Source organism: Bubalus kerabau, chromosome 3 (genome assembly GCF_029407905.1).
Source record: "Bubalus kerabau isolate K-KA32 ecotype Philippines breed swamp buffalo chromosome 3, PCC_UOA_SB_1v2, whole genome shotgun sequence".
Lineage (NCBI taxonomy): Eukaryota > Metazoa > Chordata > Mammalia > Artiodactyla > Bovidae > Bubalus > Bubalus kerabau.
This window is the reverse complement of record NC_073626.1, coordinates 114,779,843-114,803,960: the sequence shown is the minus strand read 5'-3', so window position 1 is coordinate 114,803,960 and position 24,118 is coordinate 114,779,843. Positions and strand designations below refer to the sequence as shown.

Below are 24,118 nucleotides of genomic sequence, written 5' to 3'. Positions count from 1 at the left end.
AGAACTGAAAAAATTCACGAGTACTCTCTCACCTCACCTCCACTTTGTATTATGAGATGTCAGTGTGATAATGCAATGAAAATATGTTGAAAACCAGAAAGAATTACATAGGAGCACACTGCGCACTGGTTGCTATTGTGACTTGGGAGGCTCCAGAGAGAGATCAGAGAGGAAAATGATGGCTGAGAAAAGAAGGGAAGCTGTCATCCATTCTGATGGACCAGTAAGTTTTACACAGAGAAAACTCAGGTCTGTGGCCATAGACCAAGGGCGTTACAGACACCCAGCTTATAAATTGAGATTTTTGTTGCAGGAATGATGAAACCTGTTCATTCCCTTAACACGGCTGAAAGCTCTCTGTGACCCACGGTGTTAGGCATCATTATCTTCCCATTAAAGGAAGATGGCTGGGAAGACCTGTGATAGAAGAGCAGATAGGATATTGGTGGGGATCAAACCTGTGGGATGGAAAACCCATAGAATGACCGTCATGTCAGAGCTATGAGCCCTGAATTAGCTGGTAAGAGGGTCACTTCTGTCCTTGTTCTCTGGCATCCTAGAGTCACAGAGGTTTGAATAGTGTACTGTTTTGAAATAAGTGGTTTGCAAACATGAGCAGCTGTTGCCATGAAAGCACAATGTTCAGAGAATAATTCCTTGGTTAGGGTACACAATAGCATGGGTCAAAGGGCATTGCCAAAAGCAAAATAATTATGTATGGTGAGACTCAGACATCATCCCAAGAGACATTCTTAAGAAAACAAAAAAACAAAAAACCGTTAGTATTAATTTATGTGATGCACTTGACATTTGGTTCTGTCCAGATTCAGGAGGGACGCCAAGCTAGAGCTGAGGGAGAGGGAAAAGTGACCACAGGGCACCCTCTGGTGGTCAGGCTGACCCACTACAAATCATGGCTGGAGCCTGTGCCCCTGGGAAGGAAACCTGACCGTCTCAGGGTTTTAGCCTCCCAGATGGGGAGGGAAATCTGTGGAGAGAGTGTTCCACGGGTCTTCTTGCTGGCCAGTATGGCAGTAAAACAGGCAAGCATTGTGGAATCTGCCATAAATGACTCATTATTGGAGTGAAAATGCTGTAGGAACAGCCCCTCTATAAATCATTGGGACAAATGACTAAACTAGATCGAGGGGCCCTCTGCCTCATACAAGCGTTTCTCTTTCTTTCTTTGCTTCCTCTGCTTGGCTGTCATGAGCCAGTAAGGGGCACTCTTCCTTGAAGCTGAAGCTGTGTTATTATGCTGTGTAAACAGCAGTCATTGTGATCCCCCACCCCAAACCATTATTGGGTGCTCCTCTTCTTGGCTCTGTGAGATTTCGGGAAGTACAGATGGACAGAGAAAGGCTGGAAAGGAGATAATTCAAATGATCCCTTGTCCTCTCATCCCGGGAGAGATGCCTTTGATATTGATCAATACACAGATGTCACATCACTGTTGGCATAAGTCCCTTGAGTAACAAAAGCTCTGTGTTCTCTGGGAGTCCACCTCAGATCAATTTCACGGTGGTGCCACATGTTACCGTAACCGCAGCACCTTAAAAATAAGGAGAGATAATATAAACAATGGTGCTTCAGTACTCCTGGATTTTATTTTTCTTTGGCTAAAACCGATTGAGACACCCAAGGCCAGCTGGAGATGACCACACTGGCAGCTCAACAATACAGACTTTCTCAGTCTATGTCCGGATATCCTTGATTAACTGTACCATCCTTTCAGGCTGATCATCTGTGGGTCATGACACAATAGCAAAACCAGGGCAGAAGGCATAGTATCTGGCAAGCCCCACTTTGCAAATAACTGCGGCAGACCTGGCTCACTGCAGCAGAAGTTTGACACAATTATTGACTGGGTGACAGCTTGGTTCTGTGCTGGGAAGTTTTGTCTGCCTGTGTTTTCTTTTTTACTTAGCAAGTCCCTCAAAATCATTCATTGGGGAATTCAAAGATTGCACAGTGGCCAATGGTGGTCTTACCCTCACAGCAGCTTTGTGGCCATCATCCCTTGATCCTCTGAGCAGCCCTGGATGAGCAGGAGAGGAGGATGGGGAGGAGGAGTGGGACCCTTCCTGATGGTGGGGTCTCCTGCAGCAGACACGGTCCAGGCAGACCTTGGCCCCCCCGAGGACTCTGTGGCTTGGTCCACATCCCCTTCTAAGCCCATTTAGTCAGTTCCTGCCCAATATATACCACAAATCACTACATCGGAACAATTGTTTATAATTTAAAGGCCTTCCAGAATCATCAAAGAAAACATAAAGTGACCTTCCAGGAATGCACTGGTCCTTAAGGGGATTTTCCTACTGTGCACTTGAAGAAAATTCTATCACCATCAGAAGTTCTTTTCCTGAAAAATCCTCAGGAAAATCATTTATTGTGAAAGCTCCTTGATCAGTGCCCATGACCAGATAGGGGAGTTGGGCACAGTAGCTGAGTGAACTGACCTGTGCTGTAATCTGTTGTAGACATTTGATTAGGCGTCGGGCCATCAGGTCAAGTTGCTAGACAGCTCTAGATAACAACCATTTCCTTTGACTTCTCTGCGCAGATCCCACTGTGGGTACATTACTCATGTTGACAGCTCTGAATGCTGCTGTTCAGCTGGGTACCTGGTCCACACCCAGATCAAGTATGGGACTTACGCTAGGGGATACGGTGCAACACTGGGACTCAATCACCTAGAGGAGATACTCTTCAGATGTCAGAATTTCAACTTGACAGCTGCTCCAAATTGCTCTTCTAGGCTTGTAAGAGGCCAGGCCCAGACTGAGAGTCCAGAGAGGATGACATAGGCAGCCCCACATCTTTCCACCTAAGAAAGTCCAGAGTTTCATCTCTGGGGAGTGAAGCGCAGCTTTGTCACATTCTTAGCTGGGTGCTTACCACATGATTGCTCTCACTGGGGACAGTTCATTGTTTCCTTCAACAAACAGTTGCTAAACACCTATGTGTCAGTGAATGTGAATGTGAATGTGAACAACAGTTTATTTTCTCAAGTTTTTTTTTTTTTTTCAGTGTTTTATCAGAGAAATGGTATAGAAGAGCTTGTAGCGGCAAGCAGCAGTCTTTTGCCTGGGTGTTACCTCTCCCCAGCCCCTGATTTGATCTGTTTAGATTTAATTCTTCCGGTTGTTATCTCCTTATAATGTTATACCTCTGTTTCTTGAATTAGGAGTGTTAGATAATATTTTTTTAACTCCCATTATGAAAAATGAAGACTTAGTTCATCCCATGTCCAGCACTCTCATCTCTCATCTTCCCCCTTCCTTTCAATATTTGATAATTACTAGTGGAGAGTGAAAAAGTTGGCTTAAAGCTCAACATTCAGAAAACGAAGATCATGGCATCCGGTCCCACCACTTCATGGGAAATAGATGGGGAAACAGTGGAAACAGTGTCAGACTTTATTTTTCTGGGCTCCAAAATCACTACAGATGGTGACTGCAGCCAGGAAATTAAAAGATACTTACTCCTTGGAAGGTAAGTTATGACCAACCTAGATAGCATATTCAAAAGCAGAGACATTACTTTGCCAACAAAGGTTCGTCTAGTCAAGGCTATGGTTTTTCCTGTGGTCATGTATGGATGTGAGAGTTGGACTGTGAAGAAGGCTGAGTGCCGAAGAATTGATGCTTTTGAACTGTGGTGTTGGAGAAGACTCTTGAGAGTCCCTTGGACTGCAAGGACATCCAACCAGTCCATTCTGAAGGAGATCAGCCCTGGGATTTCTTTGGAAGGAATGATGCTAAAGCTGAAACTCCAGTACTTTGGCCACCACATGCGAAGAGTTGACTCATTGGAAAAGACTCTGATGCTGGGAGGGATTGGGGGCAGGAGGAGAAGGGGATGACAGAGGATGAGATGGCTGGATGGCATCACTGACTCGATGGACGTGAGTCTGGGTGAACTCTGGGAGTTGGTGAGGGACAGGGAGGCCTGGCGTGCTGCGATTCATGGGGTCGCAAAGAGTCAGACATGACTGAGCGACTGATCTGATCTGATCTGATCAGATTATTATTATTAAAAATAATAATTCTGATTGTTATATGTTTCCTTCTCACCTCAAGACACATGAAAGGATCTTTAAGATGACCACTCAGAAAAAGAGGAAATCTCTTCTAGGAAAAGAGACTGGCACATGTCTCATCCTTTAGGTACCCCACTTCTCTGAGTGTCCTTCATGTGACCGTTGCTTGTGGTAGCTCTCTGTGGTCCTGAATTCTAGATTTCTGGCTGTCTCTTGACCTTTCTTTTGCAGGCTAATGACCGATTTAGATTCCTTGCTTGAGAGTCTGCACATTGACTTGAGTTCTTGCCAATAATATGAAACCACGACTTCTCCTGACTTGCATCACATTCACTGAAAACTAATTTTTCCCTTTTTCTTCTTAAGTTTAGGTAGGTTGTGCCAGGTCTTTTTGGCCAGGGAGCATGGGCCTTCTCCTCAGTGCCAAGAACTCAAACTCTTCACCTCCTTACTCCCTCACCCTTACTGAGTCATATTCTCTAGTTCTTCAGCTGTTGAGTCTTCTCACAATCCAAGCATGACCAAGAGATGGCTATCTCTGTTGCCAGCTTGATCAATAGCTAGTTGTTGGTTCCATGATGCTATGAAGAATTAGATTTCCATAGAGGATATGATAATTGATTTCCCAACATTCATTCCAACATAGTTGGATAAGTCTAAGTCAGGTAGGATTACCTTCCTTGGGCTAGGAAATGATTTAGAAAAGGACAAGCAACCCAGCTCTGAAGACTGACTTGTGAGAAGAAGCTTGCTGGGGACTTCTCGGAAAGTTAACTTTTCCTGCAGGTAGAGTGTGATGATCTCTGTCTGTCCTCAGGGCCTTGTTCTTCTGGATATGATTTCTGCTGCAGCCATTTTGCAGCACGGATGACTATGAAGCCAACTGTGAGGATGGCAGAAGAGACAGATGGTGAGAAACTGGATACTTAACAACTTCATTAAGCCACTGAATCAAGCAACCCTTAAGTCCACCTCTACTCTGGCCTCCCAGACTTCCTATCAGTTGAGGTAATGCCTTTCCATACTGTTGAAGCCAGTTTGAGTCAAGGTTTCTGAAGTCAAACTCACTGATAGGATTTTTGAAGTCACTTCTGGAATCAGCATGGAAGGGAGCAGGGATCGACTAGCTGTGTCTGTCAGGTGGAGGTGTGAATATTTGCCAGCCTGTGCCCCTTGACTCCTCCCCAGCATCTTGTATGGGGTTTCTCTATTGTGCTTGTTTTGCTTTCACTACTTCCCAGAATTGTGCTTTGAAGATACCCATGGTGATTATTGCTTAAAGGGAGTCCCCTGCTTTTATATCTTGTTTTGTGCTTTTCATCCTGAACTGCCCAATCCAGTCTATACCTCACTTCTGTTCCTCTTGACTCTCTGGTTATGGACCTTTTGCTTAGAGAACGTCTATATGACGTTCTCTCTTCATCAGTGGCCATTTAAAAGTCCACTCAGGAGATGGGACAGGAACACAGAACACTGCAGCCCATCAGAAGCACTAGATGGCTGTTGGTGATAAGAACGCACATGCGGCCCATTTGGCTGTTGGCTATATGACTCCAGCAATGGCTTGGTCTGGGCTGGCTGATTCAAGAGGCTAGGCTAGTGACCCCTTCATCTTGCCTAAGTGATCTGTGGGCAGCTCCTTAGGGGCTGTGTGCTTGGTCAATGAGGAAGAGCTGTCCTTTGGTCGAGGTATACTGACACTGTCCTGATGACCCAAAGAACACAGCTTTTGAACTTCTCCACTGACACTGTGCACGCATGCTCAATCGTATCCCATTCTTTAGCAACACCCTATGGACTGTAGTCCACCAGGCTTCTCTGTCTATGGAATTTTCCAGGCAAGAATACTGGAGTGGGTTGCCATTGTACATTTCTTAATTCCTGAAGCCCTCAGTCCCTTTTGCCAGATAAAAATGAGGACAGGTGGCGTGGAAGTGATGGGGCTGCCATTTTTCAGCTCCCTTATTTTTGATTTAACTTGGAAACGGTTTGCAGGGGTTCAGCCTGTGTTGCCTGAGAATCAAAATGTACCATGCACATAGGTGGCTGATGGAAGAGTTCATGGTGGCCCTTAGCAATTGACTCACATTCCACCCTCCCCCTACCATTTGCTAATTGATTAAAAATATGTATGTATTGCAAAGTTTATTTATCGATCGAGAGGAGAGCGAAAAGGATAGCGTCCCTAATTAAAACCCATCGGAGCTGTGAAAGTTTAATTAATTGGATGCATGTCACTTCATTTCCATGTTATGTTGTGCGCAGTGCTCTGTTTTCATAATAAACATGTTGTGTCAGGATGGCGGGTGTCTCTCTAATTAACAGTCTGAGGGGAAAGTGATGTATGGGCCTGTGGAGCAGGCAGAGTGGGTGGAAAGAGAAGTCTCAGCCAGAACCCACAGTTTCTGTTCCCTGTGGTCTGTTTCTTGCCATTTAATCACCCTTTGTTCAGTTAATGAGGTTTTGGTGGATCTTCCCAGAGACTGCTCTTTGTGTGATTGTATCCCTGGTGTTTCTCCGTTGGAGGACAAAGGGGCTGGATGACACTTCCAGAGATAGCAGGTGGGGGAGAGTCCCTCTGTCCCCTCTCTGTCCTCTGAGCTGCCTCAACAGTCACTGCTTTTGTTTCTCACAGGGCAAACAACACTTGCCCACTTGGCCAAGGCAAACTTTTACTGACTGGCTGCTCTGCGCAGACAACTGGTGTGTGGGTGGCTTTGAATCCAGCCTGCAGCTTCTTGCTAGACCCATGACCATTGGGAAATTCCTTAACTTCTCTGTGCCTCAGTTTATAAAATGGGAATATTTGGTAAATGTGTTGTGAGGATTAAATGAAACCCTGTAAATGGCACTCTTAGCACACAGTAGTATCAGCCTAGATTTACTGAACAGTCTTCTCCTTTTTCCTTTATCAGTTCAGTTCAGTCGCTGAGTCGTGTCCGACTCTTTGCTTCCCCATGAACCGCAGCATGCCAGGCCTCCTGTCCGTCAACAACTCCCGGAGTTTCCGTATTTGAATGGTCTGATTGCAGATTGTAACCGAAATGACTTTCACTCCACTGTTGTCTTCCTCAAATCCATCCTTTGCTTTGGCAACAGAATTCTTGTTTCTAAAATGGAAAGTTGATTTGATTCTTTGCTTAGAGATTTAAAGGCCCCCTCTTGCTCAGACCATGTTTTAAGTCTATGGTATAAGAATTCTAGGCCTTGAACAAGCCAGCCTTCCCACCACTGCCCACCCAGCCCAACTACAAGTCTCCCTCACACCTGAGCACACCATGCTTTTTTCTCTTCTGCCCAGAAGGCTCCTTTTCTTTTTTTAGAAGACTCTTTTTGTTTTTTTTTTTTTGGAAAAGCGAATATCCTACCATTTTTTTTCACATTCAATTCAAATACTTTTTTGTTTTAAGTGACATATTTTTTGTTTGGAGTCTCTCTTCCCAACCAGAGAGGAAGTTCCTACAGGCTGGGGCTATGTCTTGGTCATCTTTGAGTTGTAGTGCCTTGTAAGAGTGTAGTGGAGAGAGGGCTTTTCCTGATTGCTGCATGATGGATAGAAAGAGAAAAGTTTTCTCCATGTGGAATTACTATTTAATATCTACTTTCCCACAACACTGTTGGCTTCATTCCAGCAGGGAACATTTCTGTTTTGCTCTACATTGCTCCTTGTTGCCTGGTGCATGGTAGGTGCTCAATAGAGAAATAAGATTGGCCTGGTGCATAGACCTTATAGGTTTGTTGCATGGGCAAATTGGTGATGAATATAAAGGTTCTTCAAGTTCAAAGCTGATTGATAAATATAGCAAGATTATTTATAACAGAACAGTCAGTGCCATTGATGTTATTACCTGAAACATTTTATTAGTACTGGAAGGTGGATTCTTTCCTTTTAGGAGTAGATTTCCTGAATAGCAGTTGCCTCTGGGTCCTTCTGGACATTGTCATTGCCATGTGTGTAGACCGGAGGCTGCCCAACATAACCCTCAGAGAGGAGCCCCATAGCCTTTGCTCAGAAACACTGCATCTGAGCTGCTTGCAAATCTCATTCTAGCCCTTAAAAAAAAAATCCTAACCCTCTGCTTTTGCTAATATGCTATTCTCCTGCCTCAGTGACATGTACAGTAAGTAATGCATTCTGGTAAGTTTAGAAAATAATTTTATTTCCAGGCACCTGTATAGAATCTAATCAATATTTATACTTACTCAAGGGTTTTTTTTTTTTTTTTCCATTAAGAGAGGTAGAGAGGTTTTCTTCTTGTGACTGTTTGACCTTGTCTGAAACAGAAAGTCTTTTTTTCTAGTGTAAAACTGAAAAAAAACAAAACCCAGCCACAAGGATTTTCACCATGCCTCTTCTCACTAATTAGGGAGTGCTTACAGGAAATCAGGCCCAATCACGTGTTCCAGTTTTGCTAGCTTTTCATGATTGAATAGAGTTCAGAAAACTGGATCATAGACTGGGCCTGCCATCTCAGGCCCAGTGTGGTGCCATTCTGTCAGCAATATTCACAGAACTGGGTGCTGGAGATGACAAAGATCCAAGGTGGTTAAAAATAGCTCTGGTATTGAAATGACTAGCTTGTTTCAGAGGCTCTCTTCCTCTGCACCAAAATGTAATGTTAATCTTAAAAAAATCAGTCCCTGAACTATTTCCCCAGGTATATCTTGGATCAGATAGAAAGTCAATGAGTGGGGGCCATGGGGACTTCAGGTGGGTGTGAGGCATGGTGGGGGTGGGGTGGGGGTGGTGGTGAAGACGCTGGGGGTCTGAGGGTCCAGTTTCTAGGCTGGTTCTGCCACTGGTTGGCCATGTGATGTGGAAAAGTCACTCAGATTTTGAGGGCTTCAGTTTCCTGGCCAGTTGAATAAAAGGGCTGGATGATAATTCTGGGGGAGTTGGCAGGTGGCCTGTCCACAGGAATAGTGATTGAATTCCTCCCATTTTCCACCACGGGTCTGGGTGCTGGGGAAATACTCATGAAGGAGACTTGCTAGCCAAAGCATGAAGCAAGACTCAGATGTGCTCGGCCCTTGGTCCCAAAGAACAGCCTCCATGCCCATGTGAATGGCTCAGGCCAAAGCTGTCTTTTCCTGTGACCCTTTAGGCCTGTACGTGTACCCAGGCTGGGTCACCAGTTCAGGCTCCCACCCCTCACGGCATCCGTTTCCTTTCCTGGTTCCCTTTCCTGCTGGCTGACTTTGGCCCATTGCAGAGCAGAAGAGAACTTCTGAAAACGTTGACTCAGAAGAGGAAGCAGGCAGCACACAGCTCTCTCTCTTCTCTGGGGCGCTCTGACCCCACTCATCTGCCAGCGACAGTGCTGGGTTCCCAGGGCCCAGGGTGGGGGGAAGTTGAAACCAGTTCCACAAAAGCCCCTTTCAGGGCCATTGACACTTCCTCCCTGAAGTTATAGAAAGAGGAGGACCCCTCTAGCATCCCCTACAGGAGCTTATGTGCACTCCTGCAATTTATGTGCTCTGCCCATGGAGAAAGTGGAGGCAGCTGTTCTTACTAAAAAAGTTCCTCTTTGCCTCACCAGGTGAGAAGTGTTAATGGCTCATTGTGTCTGCAAAGACTGTAGCCCACCAGACCCCTCTGTTCATGGGATTTCCCAGGTGAGAATCCTGGAGTGGCTTCCCATTTCCTTCTCCAGGAGATCTTCCTGACCCAGGGACTGAACCTGGGTTTCCTGCTTTGCAGGTAGATTCTTCACTGTTTGAGACACCAGAGAGAGAGAATAGCAATTAGGAAGGTTTCAAGACACATTAGAGCCAGAAATTTAAAAAGACACATTAGAGGGCAGGGGCTGAGGGACAGGGGATGGATGGTATGTGCGCACATGTGTGTGTGTGCGTGTGTACACATACACAGACACACACAGACACAGACACACACACACCTTCTGTTGTCCTAAGACAGTGGGTCTCAAACTCAAGCAAGCACCCGAATCACTTATAGGACTTTTTCAAATGTATTCATTGTTCCTGATTCAGTAGCTCTGGGTGAAAGCTAAGAATTTGCTAATACTTTCCAGGTGATGCTAATTCTGCTTTTCTCACCACTGTGCTAGGGAGGGTGGCTTAAAGAGAGAATGGTCTTAATGAGCACAATATTGGCTCAACCAACCTCTTCCTTAGAATATTAATAAGCCGAGACAAGAGCCCTGCATGTACTCAATGCAGAAGAAAGCTCTTTAGCAATGAGACTTTAGAATGATGTTTCTCAAGTGTAGCTGAAGACAACCCATCTTCATCAGAACAACCTAGGACCCTGCTGCTCAACATGTAGCTCCCAGGCCAGCAGCCTGGGCACCTCCTGGGTATTGGTTAGAAATGCAGAATCTCAAGCCCAACTCCAGACCTACTAAACCAGGACCTACTTTAAATTTGTAGGCACATTATAGATGGGGATGCATTGCTCTAAGGGTTTCTCAAATGTGTCTCTGGGGTGGGTATCATTGGGGGTGGGGGTGGGGAGGTGGGATATGCCATTTCTGTAATCCAGAATTGTTGCATGCTGTTGAAGCTGAAACTCCAATACTTTGGCCATCTGATGCGAAGAACTGACTCATTTGAAAAGACCCTGATGCTGGGAAAGATTAAAGGAAGGAGCAGAAGGGGACAACAGAGGATGAGGTGGTTGGATGGCATCACTGACTCAATGGACATGAGTGTGAGTGAACTCCAGGAGTTGGTGATGGACAGGGAGGCCTGGTGTGCTGCAGTCCATGGGGTCCCACAGAGTCAGACACGACTGAGCGACTGAACTGAACTGAACTAAGCATAGCCTAGGCACTGGGGTGGGGACTTTGCCAGAGTCAACAGCTCAAGCCTTCACAGAGCTTGCTGCTGCTGCTGCTAAGTCACTTCAGTCGTGTCCGACTCTGTGCGACCCCATAGACGGCAGCCCACCAGGCTCCACCGTCCCTCACAGAGCTTATGATCCTAGAAATAAAGCCTGCAGAAGGGAAGGTGGTTTCAGTGTGTCGTCTGTCAATTTTGACAGTGTCTTTCTGAAGATCAGTATACAATGTCTTCTTTAGCATCTCTATGGCAGAGAAAGTATGGAAGGCTTGGGAATAGATCATGGCTGCAAGGGAGGAGCCAGGAGGGGAGCAGGTGGCTCAGATCAGGCTCCTGAAATGTGAAGCCCAACTAGAATTGCCCAGTATTGTATTTCTTGGGGTGTAGGGGGGTGAGTGAAATGAGAAAATGTGCCAAGTCCAGCATCACTAATGGTATCTCTTCCAAAAGGCCCAGAACAGTTTTTTTTTAATGGTTTATTAAGATATAATTTACATACCATTTACTCATTTAAAGTGTACAATTCAATTGTATTTAGTATATTGATAAAGTTATGCAACTCTCACTGTAATCTAAGTTTAGAACTTCTTTATCACCCTCAAAGAAACCCCATACCTACTGGCAGTCACTCCTCATCTCTTTCCTCCTCCTACTATAGGCAATTACTAATCTGCTTTCTGTCTCTATACATTTGCCTATTCTGTACATTCAGTATAAATGAAATCATATTATAGTGGTCTTTTGTAAGTGGCTTCTTTCACTTAGCGTATGTTTTCAAGGTTCATCCATGTTGGTAGCATGTATCAGTGCTTTATTTCTTTTTATTGCCAAATTGTGTTCCATTATATGGATATGCCACATTTTGTTTGATCCACTCATCAGGAGATGAACATTTGCATTTTTACTGTTCAGCTATTGTGATAAAGCTGCTAGAAATACTCATGTGAAAGCTTTTGTGTGGACCTATGTTTTCATTTCTCTTAGGCATATACCTACCTAGGAGTGGAATTGCTAGGTCATATGGTAAATGCCAGACTATTTTCCAAAGCGGCGACTGCATTACATTCTCAGCAGTAACATGTTGGCGTTCCAGTTACTCTACGTCCTGGCCAACATTGGTCATAATTACCCTAGTGGGTGTGGGTATCTCACTGTGGTTTTGATTAGCATCTTCCTAATAGCTTTTGATGTTTGAGCCTCTTTTCATGTACTTATTGGCCATCTGTAAATGTTCTTTGAAAAAATACCTATTTAGATCCATTGCCCATCTTTTGCCCAGTGGGTTTTTTTTTTTTTGGTATTTCAGTTATCAGGTTGTAAGAACTCTTTGTGTACTCTAGATACAAGTCCTTTATCAGATATATGATTTGCATATATTTTCTCCAGTGTGTGGGTTGGTTTTTTTTTGTTTGTTTGTTTTTTACTTTTTTGATGGTGTCCTTTGAAACACAGAAACTTTTAACTTTGATTACTGGGTTTTCTTTTTGTCCCCTATGCTTTCAGTGTCGTGTTTAAGAAGACTTTGCCTGACTCAAGGTCATGAAGATTTACTATCTTTTCTTCAAAGAGTTTTTCAACTGTAGATCTTATCTGAAGGTCTGTGATCCATTTTGAGTTAATTTTTGTATTTGGTGAGGAATGGATTCAGCTTCATTGTGTTTCATGTGGACATCCAGTTGGAAAAGATACCACATATTTTGTGTCAAGAAAAAAAGCCCTCAGCTGGATCCCTAGACAGTTGTTAGCAGAAACAAGGTTAGTGGAGGCTGAGGATCAAAAAGCACATCGCCACTGCATTCTTCCTCCCTGGCTGGTTTCAGATCTGCCTCTTCTTGTAGACTGATGAGTTTGATAGGCCACCACCCTCCTTCCAGTCTGGGTCACAACAGTTGAGCTGGGAAGTGGTTTTAGAGTTTGATATAGAGAATAAAAGTTAAAATCTATAGTTGCTGAGATGTAAATGGACGTAACTTTTATTGCAGATAGTTTGGCACTTTGTAGTACCTTAAAAAGGTACATATCCTTTGACCTAGTAGTCTTAAAATTGAGGAATATTTTCCTAGGGGTTTGATCTGGTATGTAGATCCATTTTTAAGTAAAACATTATCTATTGAACATTATTTATGTTAGTGAAAACTGACTACCAAAAAAGTTGAACACTGTGGGATTGATTAAATAAAGTTCAGTATAACTTTTGGATGGAATGATACGTTATCACTGAACATTATTAGGAATTTAAGTCCATAGGCAAATAATATATTTGCATACATGTATGTATTAACAGTATATTAATGCTATTCATTTAGAATATCATCCAAATTAGGGGCTTCCCAGGTATCTCAGTGGTAAAGAATCTGCCTGCCAATGCAGGAGATGCAGGTTTGATCCATGGGTCGAGAAGATCCCCCGGAGAAGGAAATGGCAACCCACTCTAGTATTCTTGCCCAGAGAATCCCATGGACAGAGCTACAGTCCCTGGGGTCGCAAAAGAGTCACACAATACACATCATCCAAATTATATCAACTAGGCTTTATTAAGATTGGAAACACATATACCAATAGAACAGTGTTACCTTGGTAGTAGTGTAATTGGTGTTTGGATTCTTTTTCTTATGTTTCATCCTTTATTTCTGGATACTTTTATAAATAATGATGCTGTCACTGTGTCTAGTCTCCAGAGTAAGATCCAGGAGGGCAAGAAATAGAGTTCTTTTATAATCAGGAAAAATGTTAATGAGACAATTCCTCAGCAGTGCCTTCCACATCAGTTGAATTTGACTGTGGTCCTTGTAGCTGTGGGGAGAGTCAAGGGAATGAGAGTTTACGGGCTGCATTGATTTTGCTCTCCGCTTCTCTCTTTCTTGTCACCTGGAACCCACTGAGGTACCCTTCTGCCCTGTGCAGTGAGCCCTCTTAGGAAGCACTGGTGGGAGGTACAAATCAAAGGCTGGGATGGTGGGACAGGGCCTCCCGCTCTGTGGAGGAGTGCCTTGGAACCAGCAACTCCCCTGGATTAGCTCTGTGTGAGTGAAAGGCACCCTGTGTCCCTCAAATCTGGGAAGTGTAAACTTTTATCAGTTGGGCACTTGAACTTAAATCACTGCTGAGAACAGTGGGGCCTGAGAGATTTTTCCAAGGTCAGTACATGCAGCCTCCAGCTTCTTTGGAAGTCTGCACTCTTCTAAGGCCAGGCCTAATAGAGGGTGAACTTAGAGAAACGTCTCTTGATCTTCTTTTTCCCCTGCCCTCTCTCAGTGAATGCTCAGTGCTTCTGTCTTTGGGATCCTACTGTATTCCCTCGCCCTGTTGTTCCTTTATTTCTTTGAATCTGATGGCTTCAGTGGTACCCCCAGGCCCTGTGCCTGTGCCTCCTCTCAAACTTACTTGCCCAGGGTCCTACATCTCCAGCAGCTCAGATCTGTGCTGATCTGGCAAACTTCACGCAGTTCTGGGAAAACTGGCATAGAGACTCTACCCCTTTCTGGATAGTGCTTGAATTTGGGTTGAGCTTGTGACCTAATGACTAATGACACAGAAGGACCCGAAGAGCCCTTTTCTAGGTTTTTCACGGCAATCCTGCTTAACCTATTGTAAGGATGGTGTGCTCATTTCCCCGTGAAATCAGTCCTGTCCGCGAGATTCCAGGCTCTTCTCTTGGACATTTCTTCTTTCATCGTTCAGGAGTACTGTCTTTTTTTGCCCTTTCACTTTTTAAAGTAGGTAATATTGTTGAGTAGGTCCAACTTTAAAACTTACAAGTTTATAGGGTAAGAGTCTCTGGCCCAACTCTGTTCCCCATCTGCCCAGTTCACTCTTTCCTCATCAAAGGAGATAGAGGGCTAGAGCCAGCTTTTCCAGATGGCAGCCAGCTTTTCCAGGGTCTCAACTCCATTTTCCTCCACTGATTGGAGAGACGGTCATAGTGTCCCATATACATTTGGATCTATTTCTGGACTTCGTATTGTGTTTCGCTGTCTGTTTATATGCCAGCAGCCCTGAGAACTGAGGGCAGGCAGCAGTCCTCACCTTGCTCTAGACTTCTGTTTTTCTCCTCTTTTCAGACTTTACTGCCAATGTTTCCCCAAAACTGGGTTCGCTTCTTCGTGGGTAGAAGCCAATAGACACAACTAAGCCAAAGATGGGGAGAAGGAAGGCTTTATTATTGCTTACTACAAGTTAAGAGAACACCAGAGATCTTCCTCAAAGCAGTGTCTCCCTGAATACCTAAATTAGAAGTTTTAAGCTAGGGGTACATACATATTCATGAAGGGACTGGAGCAGAGGAAAATTCAGCATAGAACTGGGGCAAAGGTTGGCTGAGTCCAAACTTCAGTTGATTGAATTGAGGAACGTCAGTTCAGTTCAGTCGCTCAGTCATGTCCGACTCTTTGTGACCCCACAGACTGAAGCATGCCAGGCTTCACTGTCCATCACCAACTCCCGGAGCTTACTCAAACTCATGTCCATTGAGTTGGTGATCCCATCCAACCATCTCATCCTCTGTCATCCCCTTCTCCTTCTGCCTTTGATCTTTCCCAGCATCAGGGTCTTTTCCAATGAGTCAGTTCTTTGCATCAGGTGGCCAAAGTATTGGAGCTTCAGCATCAGTCCTTTCAATGAATATTCAGGACCGATTTCCTTTAAGATTGACTGATTTGATGTCCTTGCAGGCTAAGGGACTCTGAAGAGTCTTCTCCAACACCACAGTTCAAAAGCATCGATTCTTTGGCGCTCAGTTTTCTTTATGGTCCAACTCTCACATCCATACATGACTACTGGAAAAACCATAACTTTGACTAGGTGGACCTTTGTTGGCAAAGTAATGTCTCTGCTTTTTAATATGCTGTCTAGGTTGGTCATAGCTTTTCTTCCAAGGAGCCAGTGTCTTTTAATTTCACAGCCGCAGTCACCATCTGCAGTGATTTTGGAGTCCCCCAAAATAAAGTCTGTGACTGTTTCTATTGTTTCCCCATCTATTTGCCATGAAGGGACGAGATCAGATGCCATGATTTTAGTTTTCTGAATGTTGAGTTTTAAGCCAAATTTTTCACTCTCTTCTTTCACTTTCATAGACTCTTTAGTTCTTCGTTTTCTGCCATAAGAGTGGTGTTATCTGCATATCTGAGGTTATTGATATTTCTCCCGGCAATCTTGATTCCAGCTTGTACTTCTTCCAGCCCAGCGTTTCACTTGATGTACTCTGCATATAAGTTAAATAAGCAGGGTGACAATATCCAGCCTTGATGTACTCCTTTCATGTATTGGAACCAGTCTGTTGTTCCATGTCCAGTTCTAACTGTTGCTTCTTGACCTGCATACAGATTTCTCAGAACGTAAGTCATGTAGTCTGGTATTCCCATCTCTTTAAGAATTTCCCACACTTTGTTTTGATCCACACACTCAAAGGCTTTGGCATAGTCAATAAAGCAGAAGTAGATGTTTTTCTGGAACTCTCTTGCTTTTTCAATGATCCAAGGGATGTTGGAAATTTGATCTCTGGTGAGGTCAGGAAGCAACAGTTAGAACTGGACATGGAACAACAGACTGGTTCCAAATAGGAAAAGGAGTACGTCAAGGCTGTATATTGTCACCCTGCTGATTTAACTTGTATGCAGAGTAAATCATGAGAAACGCTGGGCTGGAAGAAGCACAAGGTGGAATCAAGATTGCCGGGAGAAATATCAATAACCTCAGATATGCAGATGACACCACCCTTATGGCAGAAAGTGAAGAGGAGCTAAAAAGCCTCTTGCTGAAAGTGAAAGAAGAGAGTGAAAAAGTTGGCTTAAAGCTCAATATTCAGAAAACTAAGATCATGGCATCTGGTCCCATCACTTCATGGGAAATAGATGGGGAAACAGTGGAAACAGTGGCTGACTTTATTTTTTTGGGCTCCAAAATCACTGCAGATGGTGATTGCAGCCATGACATTAAAAGACGCTTACTCCTTGGAAGGAAAGTTGTGACCAACCTAGATAGCATATTCAAAAGCAGAGACATTACTTTGCCAACAAAGGTCTATCTAGTCAAGGCTATGGTATTTCCAGTGGTCATGTATGGATGTGCAAGTTGGTCTGTGAAGAAAGCTGAGTGCTGAAAAATTGATGTTTTTGAACTGTGGTGTTGGAAAAGACTCTTGAGAGTCCCTTGGACTGAAAGGAGGTCCAACCAGTCCATCCTAAAGGAGATCAGTCCTGGGTGTTCATTGGAAGGACTGACGCTGAAGCTGAAACTCCAATAGTTTGGCCACCTCATGCGAAGAGTTGACTCATTGGAAAAGCCTCTGATGCTGGGAAGGATTGGGGGCAGGAGGAGAAGGGGATGACAGAGGATGAGATGGTTGGATGGCATCACTGACTCAATGGACATGAGTTTGAGTGAACTCCAGGAGTTGGTGATGGACAGGGAGGCCTAACGTGCTGTGACTCATGGGGTTGCCAAGAGTGGGACATGACTGAGCGACTGAACTGAACTGAACTGAGGAGGGTAATCATCAGCATTCTGTCCTCTGCCTGGGTGGGGCCTTAGTCCCTCCAGAACTCAAAGATGTATTATTATGTATATCCCTTGAGGAACCAGGACCCTACCCCAAGACTGTACTATTGTTTCTTGACTGTTCCTCCCTTGTTTCTTCATTCTGTAAGATCATTAATTACTGAGATCTGTTCAAGGGCAAACATTTGTAGCTAGGCTTAGATCACAGATGCTTTTGGCCCCAAATGGTTCTTTTATGTCAAACAAGCCATTCCTGGGTCTCTTTCTTTGGGGACCCCCTACCATATCTGCTGTCTAGGTTGTCATAGCTTTTCTTCCAAGGAGCAAGTGTCTTTTAATTTCATGGCTGCAGTCACCATCTACAGTAATTTTGTCTGTGACCAACCTAGACAGCGTATTAAAAAGCAGAGACATTACTTTGCCAACAAAGGTCTACCTAGTAAAAGCTATGGTTTTTCTAGTAGTCATGTATGGATGTGAGAGTTGGACTATAAAGAAAGCTGAGCACTAAAGAATTGATGCTTTTGAACTGTGGTGTTGGAGAAGGTTCTTGAGAGTCCCTTGGACTGCAAAGAGATCAAACCAGTTAATCCTAAAGGAAATCAGTCCTGAATAAAATGGAAGGACTGATGCTGAAGCTGAAACTCCAATACTTTGGCCACCTGATGCAAAGAACTTACTCATTGGAAAAGACCCTGATGCTGGGAAAGATCAAAGGCAGAAGGAGAAGGGGACGACAGAGCATGAGATGGTTGGATGGTATCACTGACTCGATGAACATGAGTTTGAGCAAGCTCTGGGAGTTGGTGATAGACTGGGAAGCCTGGCATGCTGCAGTCAATGGGGTCACAAAGAGTTAGACACGACTGAGCAACTGAACTGAGCTGACCATATCTGCTGGTATAAATAATATTTCTCACAGAGATGTGTGTGGTACCCACTATTACCCCCATTTTATGGATTAGAAAATGAGGAACAGAGAAGTTGAAGTAGTTCACTCAAGGCACACAGCTGGCATGTGGATCAGCAATAGGAATCCTGAGATAGATATCTAACATGTCATCTATTTTTTTTTTTTCAGAATATGATGATAATGAATACTGGTAACTACAATTAATTGAGCATATGCTAGGCATTGTATTCAGTGCTTTGAGTACCTGGTATATAGTATCTCATTTAACTTACTCTCCATAATAACCCTGGAAGTGGCTATGATCATCAGATTTGTCCACATGGGAAACTGAGGCTCAGAGAGGGTTAATTTAAATTGGTAAAGGCCAAGGGGCTCTGTGTTTCTCCAAAAACCATGCTCTTTACAATTACACTTTACTGATCCTCCATTTTCATGATCTTGATCAAATATGCTTCCATATTCCTTTGACCTCACCTTCTTTGTCAGTCACCAGGCATCAGGAGGTTTCCAGAGGTGCAGAGGCAGAAATGCACAGACCCACTCTCCTTACACTTTCTGACACTTTTTTGCTTTCTTAGGTTATGAAATTCTCTCAAACAGCAATTAAACTCTCACTACAGGGTCTTTGTCTTCTAAGGCAATCCGTAAGTGTGTTGATATTGAGAAGGCTGATCAGGAGTTCCACATTAGGTGAAAGAAGGAAAATAAGAAGTGAGCCAGCTATGGGAGAGCCTTAAAGCTCAAACAGGGAAACTCAGACTTGATGAGACTGTCAGTGGGGAGGCTCAAAAGGTTCTTGAGTGGGGAAATAAGAGACAAAAATGCTATTTAAGGAAAAGTAGCCACGACTGATATTACTCTGTGTAATCTCTGCAAAGAAAGGAAAGAGCCAGGACAACAGCTAAACCCAATGAACATTGTTTGTAAAGGCTTTGATCTGCAGGGCACTTCACTTCATTCATATGATCAAAACATTGTATCACCTGGTTGACCTCACACCCCAGGATTTTTCTTTGTGAATTGAGTCCCAAGAGTCTAGGAGAATAGGGAAACACGTCCTTCTTTAGATCAGCCTCTTTATTCCAAAGACTGAAAGGAACATTAGGCACACTGCAGAGCCTTCAACTCAGACGATAACATCCTTCATCATCTGGCTCCTACCTTATTTCTCTGGCCATCACCTTCTGGCTTTCTCTGCTATGCTCTCACCCAAACTGAACATATTCAGTTCCCACATGCACTGTGTTCCATTTTGCCTCTTGGCAGTTTCCTGGAATAGTTTTTTCCCTTCTTGTCTAATTCCTCCTTTTCCTGAAGTCGTGGCTGAGATGCCACTCCTTTTTTATTTTTTGGCCACACCAAGTGACATGTGGGATCTTAGTTCCATGACCAGGCATCAAACCGGTGCCCCTTGTGTGGAAACTCATAGTTTTGACCACTGGACTGCCAGGGAAGTCCCAGTGCCACCCCCTGAAGGAAGCCTCCCTCATCCCTCTGAGGCAGGTTGGGTGTACCTACTATGGTTCCCCACTGCATCCTGCCATCTCCTGGTCTTTTCTGCTGGCTCTGATGGTCTGATAGCTCACTTGTTCTCTGGACTCTGAGGTCCTAATGGGAAAAGGCCATGTCTCAGTTGTCTCCAGCCTGGCACACAACAGCTGTCCAGAAAGTGCTGGCACGTGAATAATGAAGGAACATTGCCATCGGCCGGCTGTCCCCATCTGTTGCACCAACTGACTGGTTGGTGGTTTTGGCTTCTTGAATCCCTTTGTTATCCCAAAAGGAAAAACTTTGCTCCCAACTCAAAAGCAAAGGAACTTCCTTCCCCAGAAGAAGACCTTTCTTTCTGGACCCCCGAACTCCTGCACTTCTGGGTCCTGACTCTCTCAATGAACCCTCCATCCCCCCAGCCCTGCCAGCAGTACCCTCACAGCCTCTTTTCCTTGGGTCAGTAAACCAGAACGCACTACTTCCATTGGCCACATCACTTCCTTAAGCTACCACGCCTCTCTGACAAAGACTGTCTTTGTCCAAACCTGAGTCAGGCTCCTCTGAGCCCTCCTCTTTTCTAAATCCTTGACCTTGGGCTCTGTCTTTGACCTGCTTAGTCCAGTCTTAGCAAGAATTCTGCTGAGTCAGTTTAGCAAATATCTCCCCACCCTTGATGTCTGATCACCCTGGATATCTGATCAAACTCCTCATCCCACACTTTTGGTATCTTCTCACTCTGGCCTGCCTTGGGCAAGAATCTTGCTAGCTCGGTTTAGCAAGAATCCCCCCACCTTGGATGTTTCCTCTTAGTGATCATCCATCCACTGACCCCTGCCCGCGCCGCCCCCCCCCCCCCGCCCCACCGCCACTCCTTAGCTATAAATCTCCACTTATTCTTATTGTATTTGATGTTGAGCCTGATCTTTCTCCCCTACTTACAAAACTCCTATTGCAGTGGTCCCTCTTGAATGCAGTTTTCATTATCATTTTTTTTAGAGTAAATCCAGGCTGAAGGTGGGGGAACAGATACTTGTTTATTTGGCTGCGGCATATGTGGGATCTTAGTTCCTTGGCCAGGGAGCAAACCCACGTACGTCCCCTGCCCTGAGACCTTGGAGTCTTAACCACTTGAGCACTAGGCAAGTCCCATTACCATTTTAAAAGCATCATGAATCATTTTTCTTAACAGCGTCTCCCCTGCCCCCACCCTATATGCCTTGTCTTGAGCCTCAGGACCACTTCTCTATCATTTCCCACAGCTTTGTTCTCCTCCCCCTCCTATTCGTACTTTAGACTTTTCTTCTCTCTCGGCTAATTATTCCCTTCCTTTAACCTCTGTGATCTCTCAGCACTTGATTTCCTCCCTCTCTATTTTCTCACCAAGGTGCTACTTGTCCACCCACTTCTTTAACAGAGATTGTTTTCCTAGTTTGTTTTTAACCTTTTGCTCCTCTTGCTCTGAGCACACTGCCTCTCCAGAGAGTGAACCTTCAAAGCCTCCAAATGGATATTGTCTCAGGATGCTTGAAACCTCTTAGGAAATGCACACAGGTTATCTGGGAGTCTAGACACAGGAGGTGTTAGTAGGTATTGGCACAGTTTGTGCCCCCTAAGATCAGAATCCCTTGTGCCTCAGAGGAGTAGGCTGGCCTTCGGGAGTCCCTCAGAAGACGTCTGAATGAATGGAGGGGGTCTGCCATCATGGCCCCCAGTCCTGCTAGGAGACCATCTACCTCTTGCCCCACTCCCTGGGCATCAGCAGGGGCAGCCAGTTGTAGGGCCCACCACTGCCCATTGAGGACAAGAGCCCAGGGACCAGTAGGAGGAGTTAGTGTTCCAAATGCCCAGGAATGGGGTATGTCATCCAAGGTGTGGGTCAGTCAGCGCGTCCTGGTGGTCACCACTCCTGGTGTTTTCACATACATCCCTTCATTGTTTCTACAGCTGCTATACCTTTTAGTAGTGGTCAAGCCAGCTGTACGCTGATCATTGTAATCATTTATGTACATTTTGCAGATGTATGTGTTATCATTATTTTGAAATACTTGGCATAAAAAGTTGATTGAATTGAAATCTTTACATTATAAAAAAAGTCAATATTACTTATCTGTCAATAAAGGAAAAGAGTTATTTGATTATTCCAATAGAGTTCCAAGGCTGATTTTTGAATAGTTGTAAAAATGATTAAAAATCTGTATCACTTCCTCATGGGAACAAAGTTTCTTACTAATGGAAACCAAGAATTTTAAGAATTGCCATTACAGTGTTGTTCCTGAGTTACAGGTAACCATTTCTAATCTGTGTGCCCCCGGGAGAATGGGGAGAGGTTATAAAAAGTATGTTCACAAACACAAATTCAAGCGTATCACTTAAATATTTGAAAACATTTTATTTGGATATTTTATATAAATTCAATATTTAATATCTTTCTGCAGTGTAGCATTTTATTTTTCTTCTATTGATATAAATAAAATATAATGCTTTCTTCCCCCCTAAACTCTAAATATTCTTTGCTTTACCCCAGGGCATGACACAAATGATATCATTTTCTCTGAGTACTATACCATAAAAAATGTTGGGAATTTTAAAAAACAACTTTATTGAGGTATAATTTACTGACTACACAGTTCACCATTTTAAATGTGCAAGTCAGTGACTTGGAGTAAATTTATCAAGTCATGCAACCATCATCATCCATTTTTATTTATTTATTTTTAAAAATATTTATTTACTTGGCTGCATAGGAGTCTTAGTTGTGGCATGCAGGATCTTGTTGGATCTTGTTCCCTGCCCAGGGATTGAACCTGGGTCCCCTGCACTGGGAGTGCAGAGTCTTAGTCACTAGACCACCAGGGAAGTCCCTCACCATCCATTTTTAGAATGTGTTCCTTATCCCAGTAAGATGGGAAGTAAGTTCTGAAGGTGAGAAGGGACCAGAAGGTATTCCTTGGGGAGGGCAAACCTTTGAGTCCTAAGGTGCTTGCAGCTTGAGGGCAGATATTAGGTTGGCCAAAAAGTTTATTTGGGTTCTTCTGTAAGATGTTATGGTAAAACCTTAATGAATTTTTTGGCCAACTCTATATATAGGTGCTGATTTCCTAGGAGAAGCATCCCAAAGGTATGAGGAAGGCCAAGAAGGCTGGCTGCTGCTCTGGGAGGGTTTGCAGCTCAGCTTAGATGCCAGCTCTTCCAGGAAGGCATTTCTAGCTCAGTGCAGCCTGCTTCTTCTCCTGGGCTCTGGTACCCACTCCCACGGTACATTACAGATAAAGATTTTTGGTTCATGACTCTGCTCTTCCTGCTGGACTGTGAGTCTGCTCTCCCAGAACTTAGCTTCATCTCTGGCATAGAGCATGGCCTCAATGATCAGTCTGCCCAATGGATAAATGATTTTCAGCCCTTTTTGGTCTTCTCCAAAGTCCTGGGAGCTGACCAGAAACACACAGGGTGATGCCCCAGCAAATCACAGTGACTGGAGCAGAATCCAACTGTCTCCGTGAATGGGACCGTGGCATGGGCCAGGTGTGGAACCCTGGTTTTCAGCTGGCCCTGCTTCTGACCATTTGTCCCTCTGTGCTATTACTGCAGCTTTCAGCTGTTCTATTGCCTCCAAAATGAGAGTGTGGGATCATGCATTGTTCGGTGATTCCAGCTGTAAATCCCCAGGATTCTGATGGTGCATCTGTCTCCCTGTGTCTAATGGAGCTGCCTGCATTTGAGGGGACAATTTCCAGGGAGCAAGGGAGATGATTGCAAGGGTTCTGGCCCCTGGCTCTGTCTGGGGACTTGGCGCCATTGTGTTTGCCAGGCTACTGCAGCCGTCCCCGGACACTCTGAAGCTGACAGATTGCCTTCACCACCTCAAGAAGGTGTTGGCAAGGTGGCTTCTTTGGGTGCAGGAAATGTGAAGAGATTGAAAGCAAGCACATCAAGCTGTTTTTGAGTATACTTAATGGACACCTAGATGTGCAATCTGCTTTGTAAAAGCAGAGTTGCTTCACTAATAGTAACACTCCATTTTGCTTTATCACGAGACTCTCATCTCTGCTCCATACTCCCCCTCAGTGTTCTGCCACTCACTAACCCATTTATCCTCTCTTATAAACCTGTGCTTAAAGCCAGCAGAAAACACAGCTGTGACACCACAGCAAAGCTTTCTGGTGATGCCTCGAGCTGGCAGAGTGCTTGTGCCCATGACACAGAAGCCTCCCCACACCCCACACTGTTTGTGGTCCCAGGTGCTTCAAGTTGGTTTCTGAGGTTGGCATGAGAGCTGCTTCTTGGTGCCCAGTTGAAGAGATTTTAGGACTCCAAAGCTGAACTCTTGGTGTTGGGGCAAGAGGGGCAACCAGAGGGGAGGCAATGACCCCCTG

The 24,118-nt window shown here is 44.4% G+C and overlaps 1 long non-coding RNA gene across 4 annotated transcripts in view; it reads left to right on the top strand.

Annotated features, from left to right (window-relative positions):
- The window catches only part of LOC129646490 (uncharacterized), a 192,401-nt gene extending 179,377 nt beyond the window's left edge, over positions 1–13,024 (top strand). The window contains exons 4-5 of one of the 4 annotated variants that reach the window (XR_008711984.1): positions 4,860–4,952; positions 6,678–7,146. This is a non-coding gene — a long non-coding RNA (uncharacterized LOC129646490). Of the gene's footprint in view, positions 1–4,859; positions 6,632–6,677; positions 7,147–9,582; positions 9,982–12,349 lie in introns of those variants that run through there. The other 3 variants (XR_008711982.1, XR_008711985.1, XR_008711983.1) reach the window with 3 other exon arrangements.
- The last annotated feature ends 11,094 nt before the right edge of the window (positions 13,025–24,118 follow it).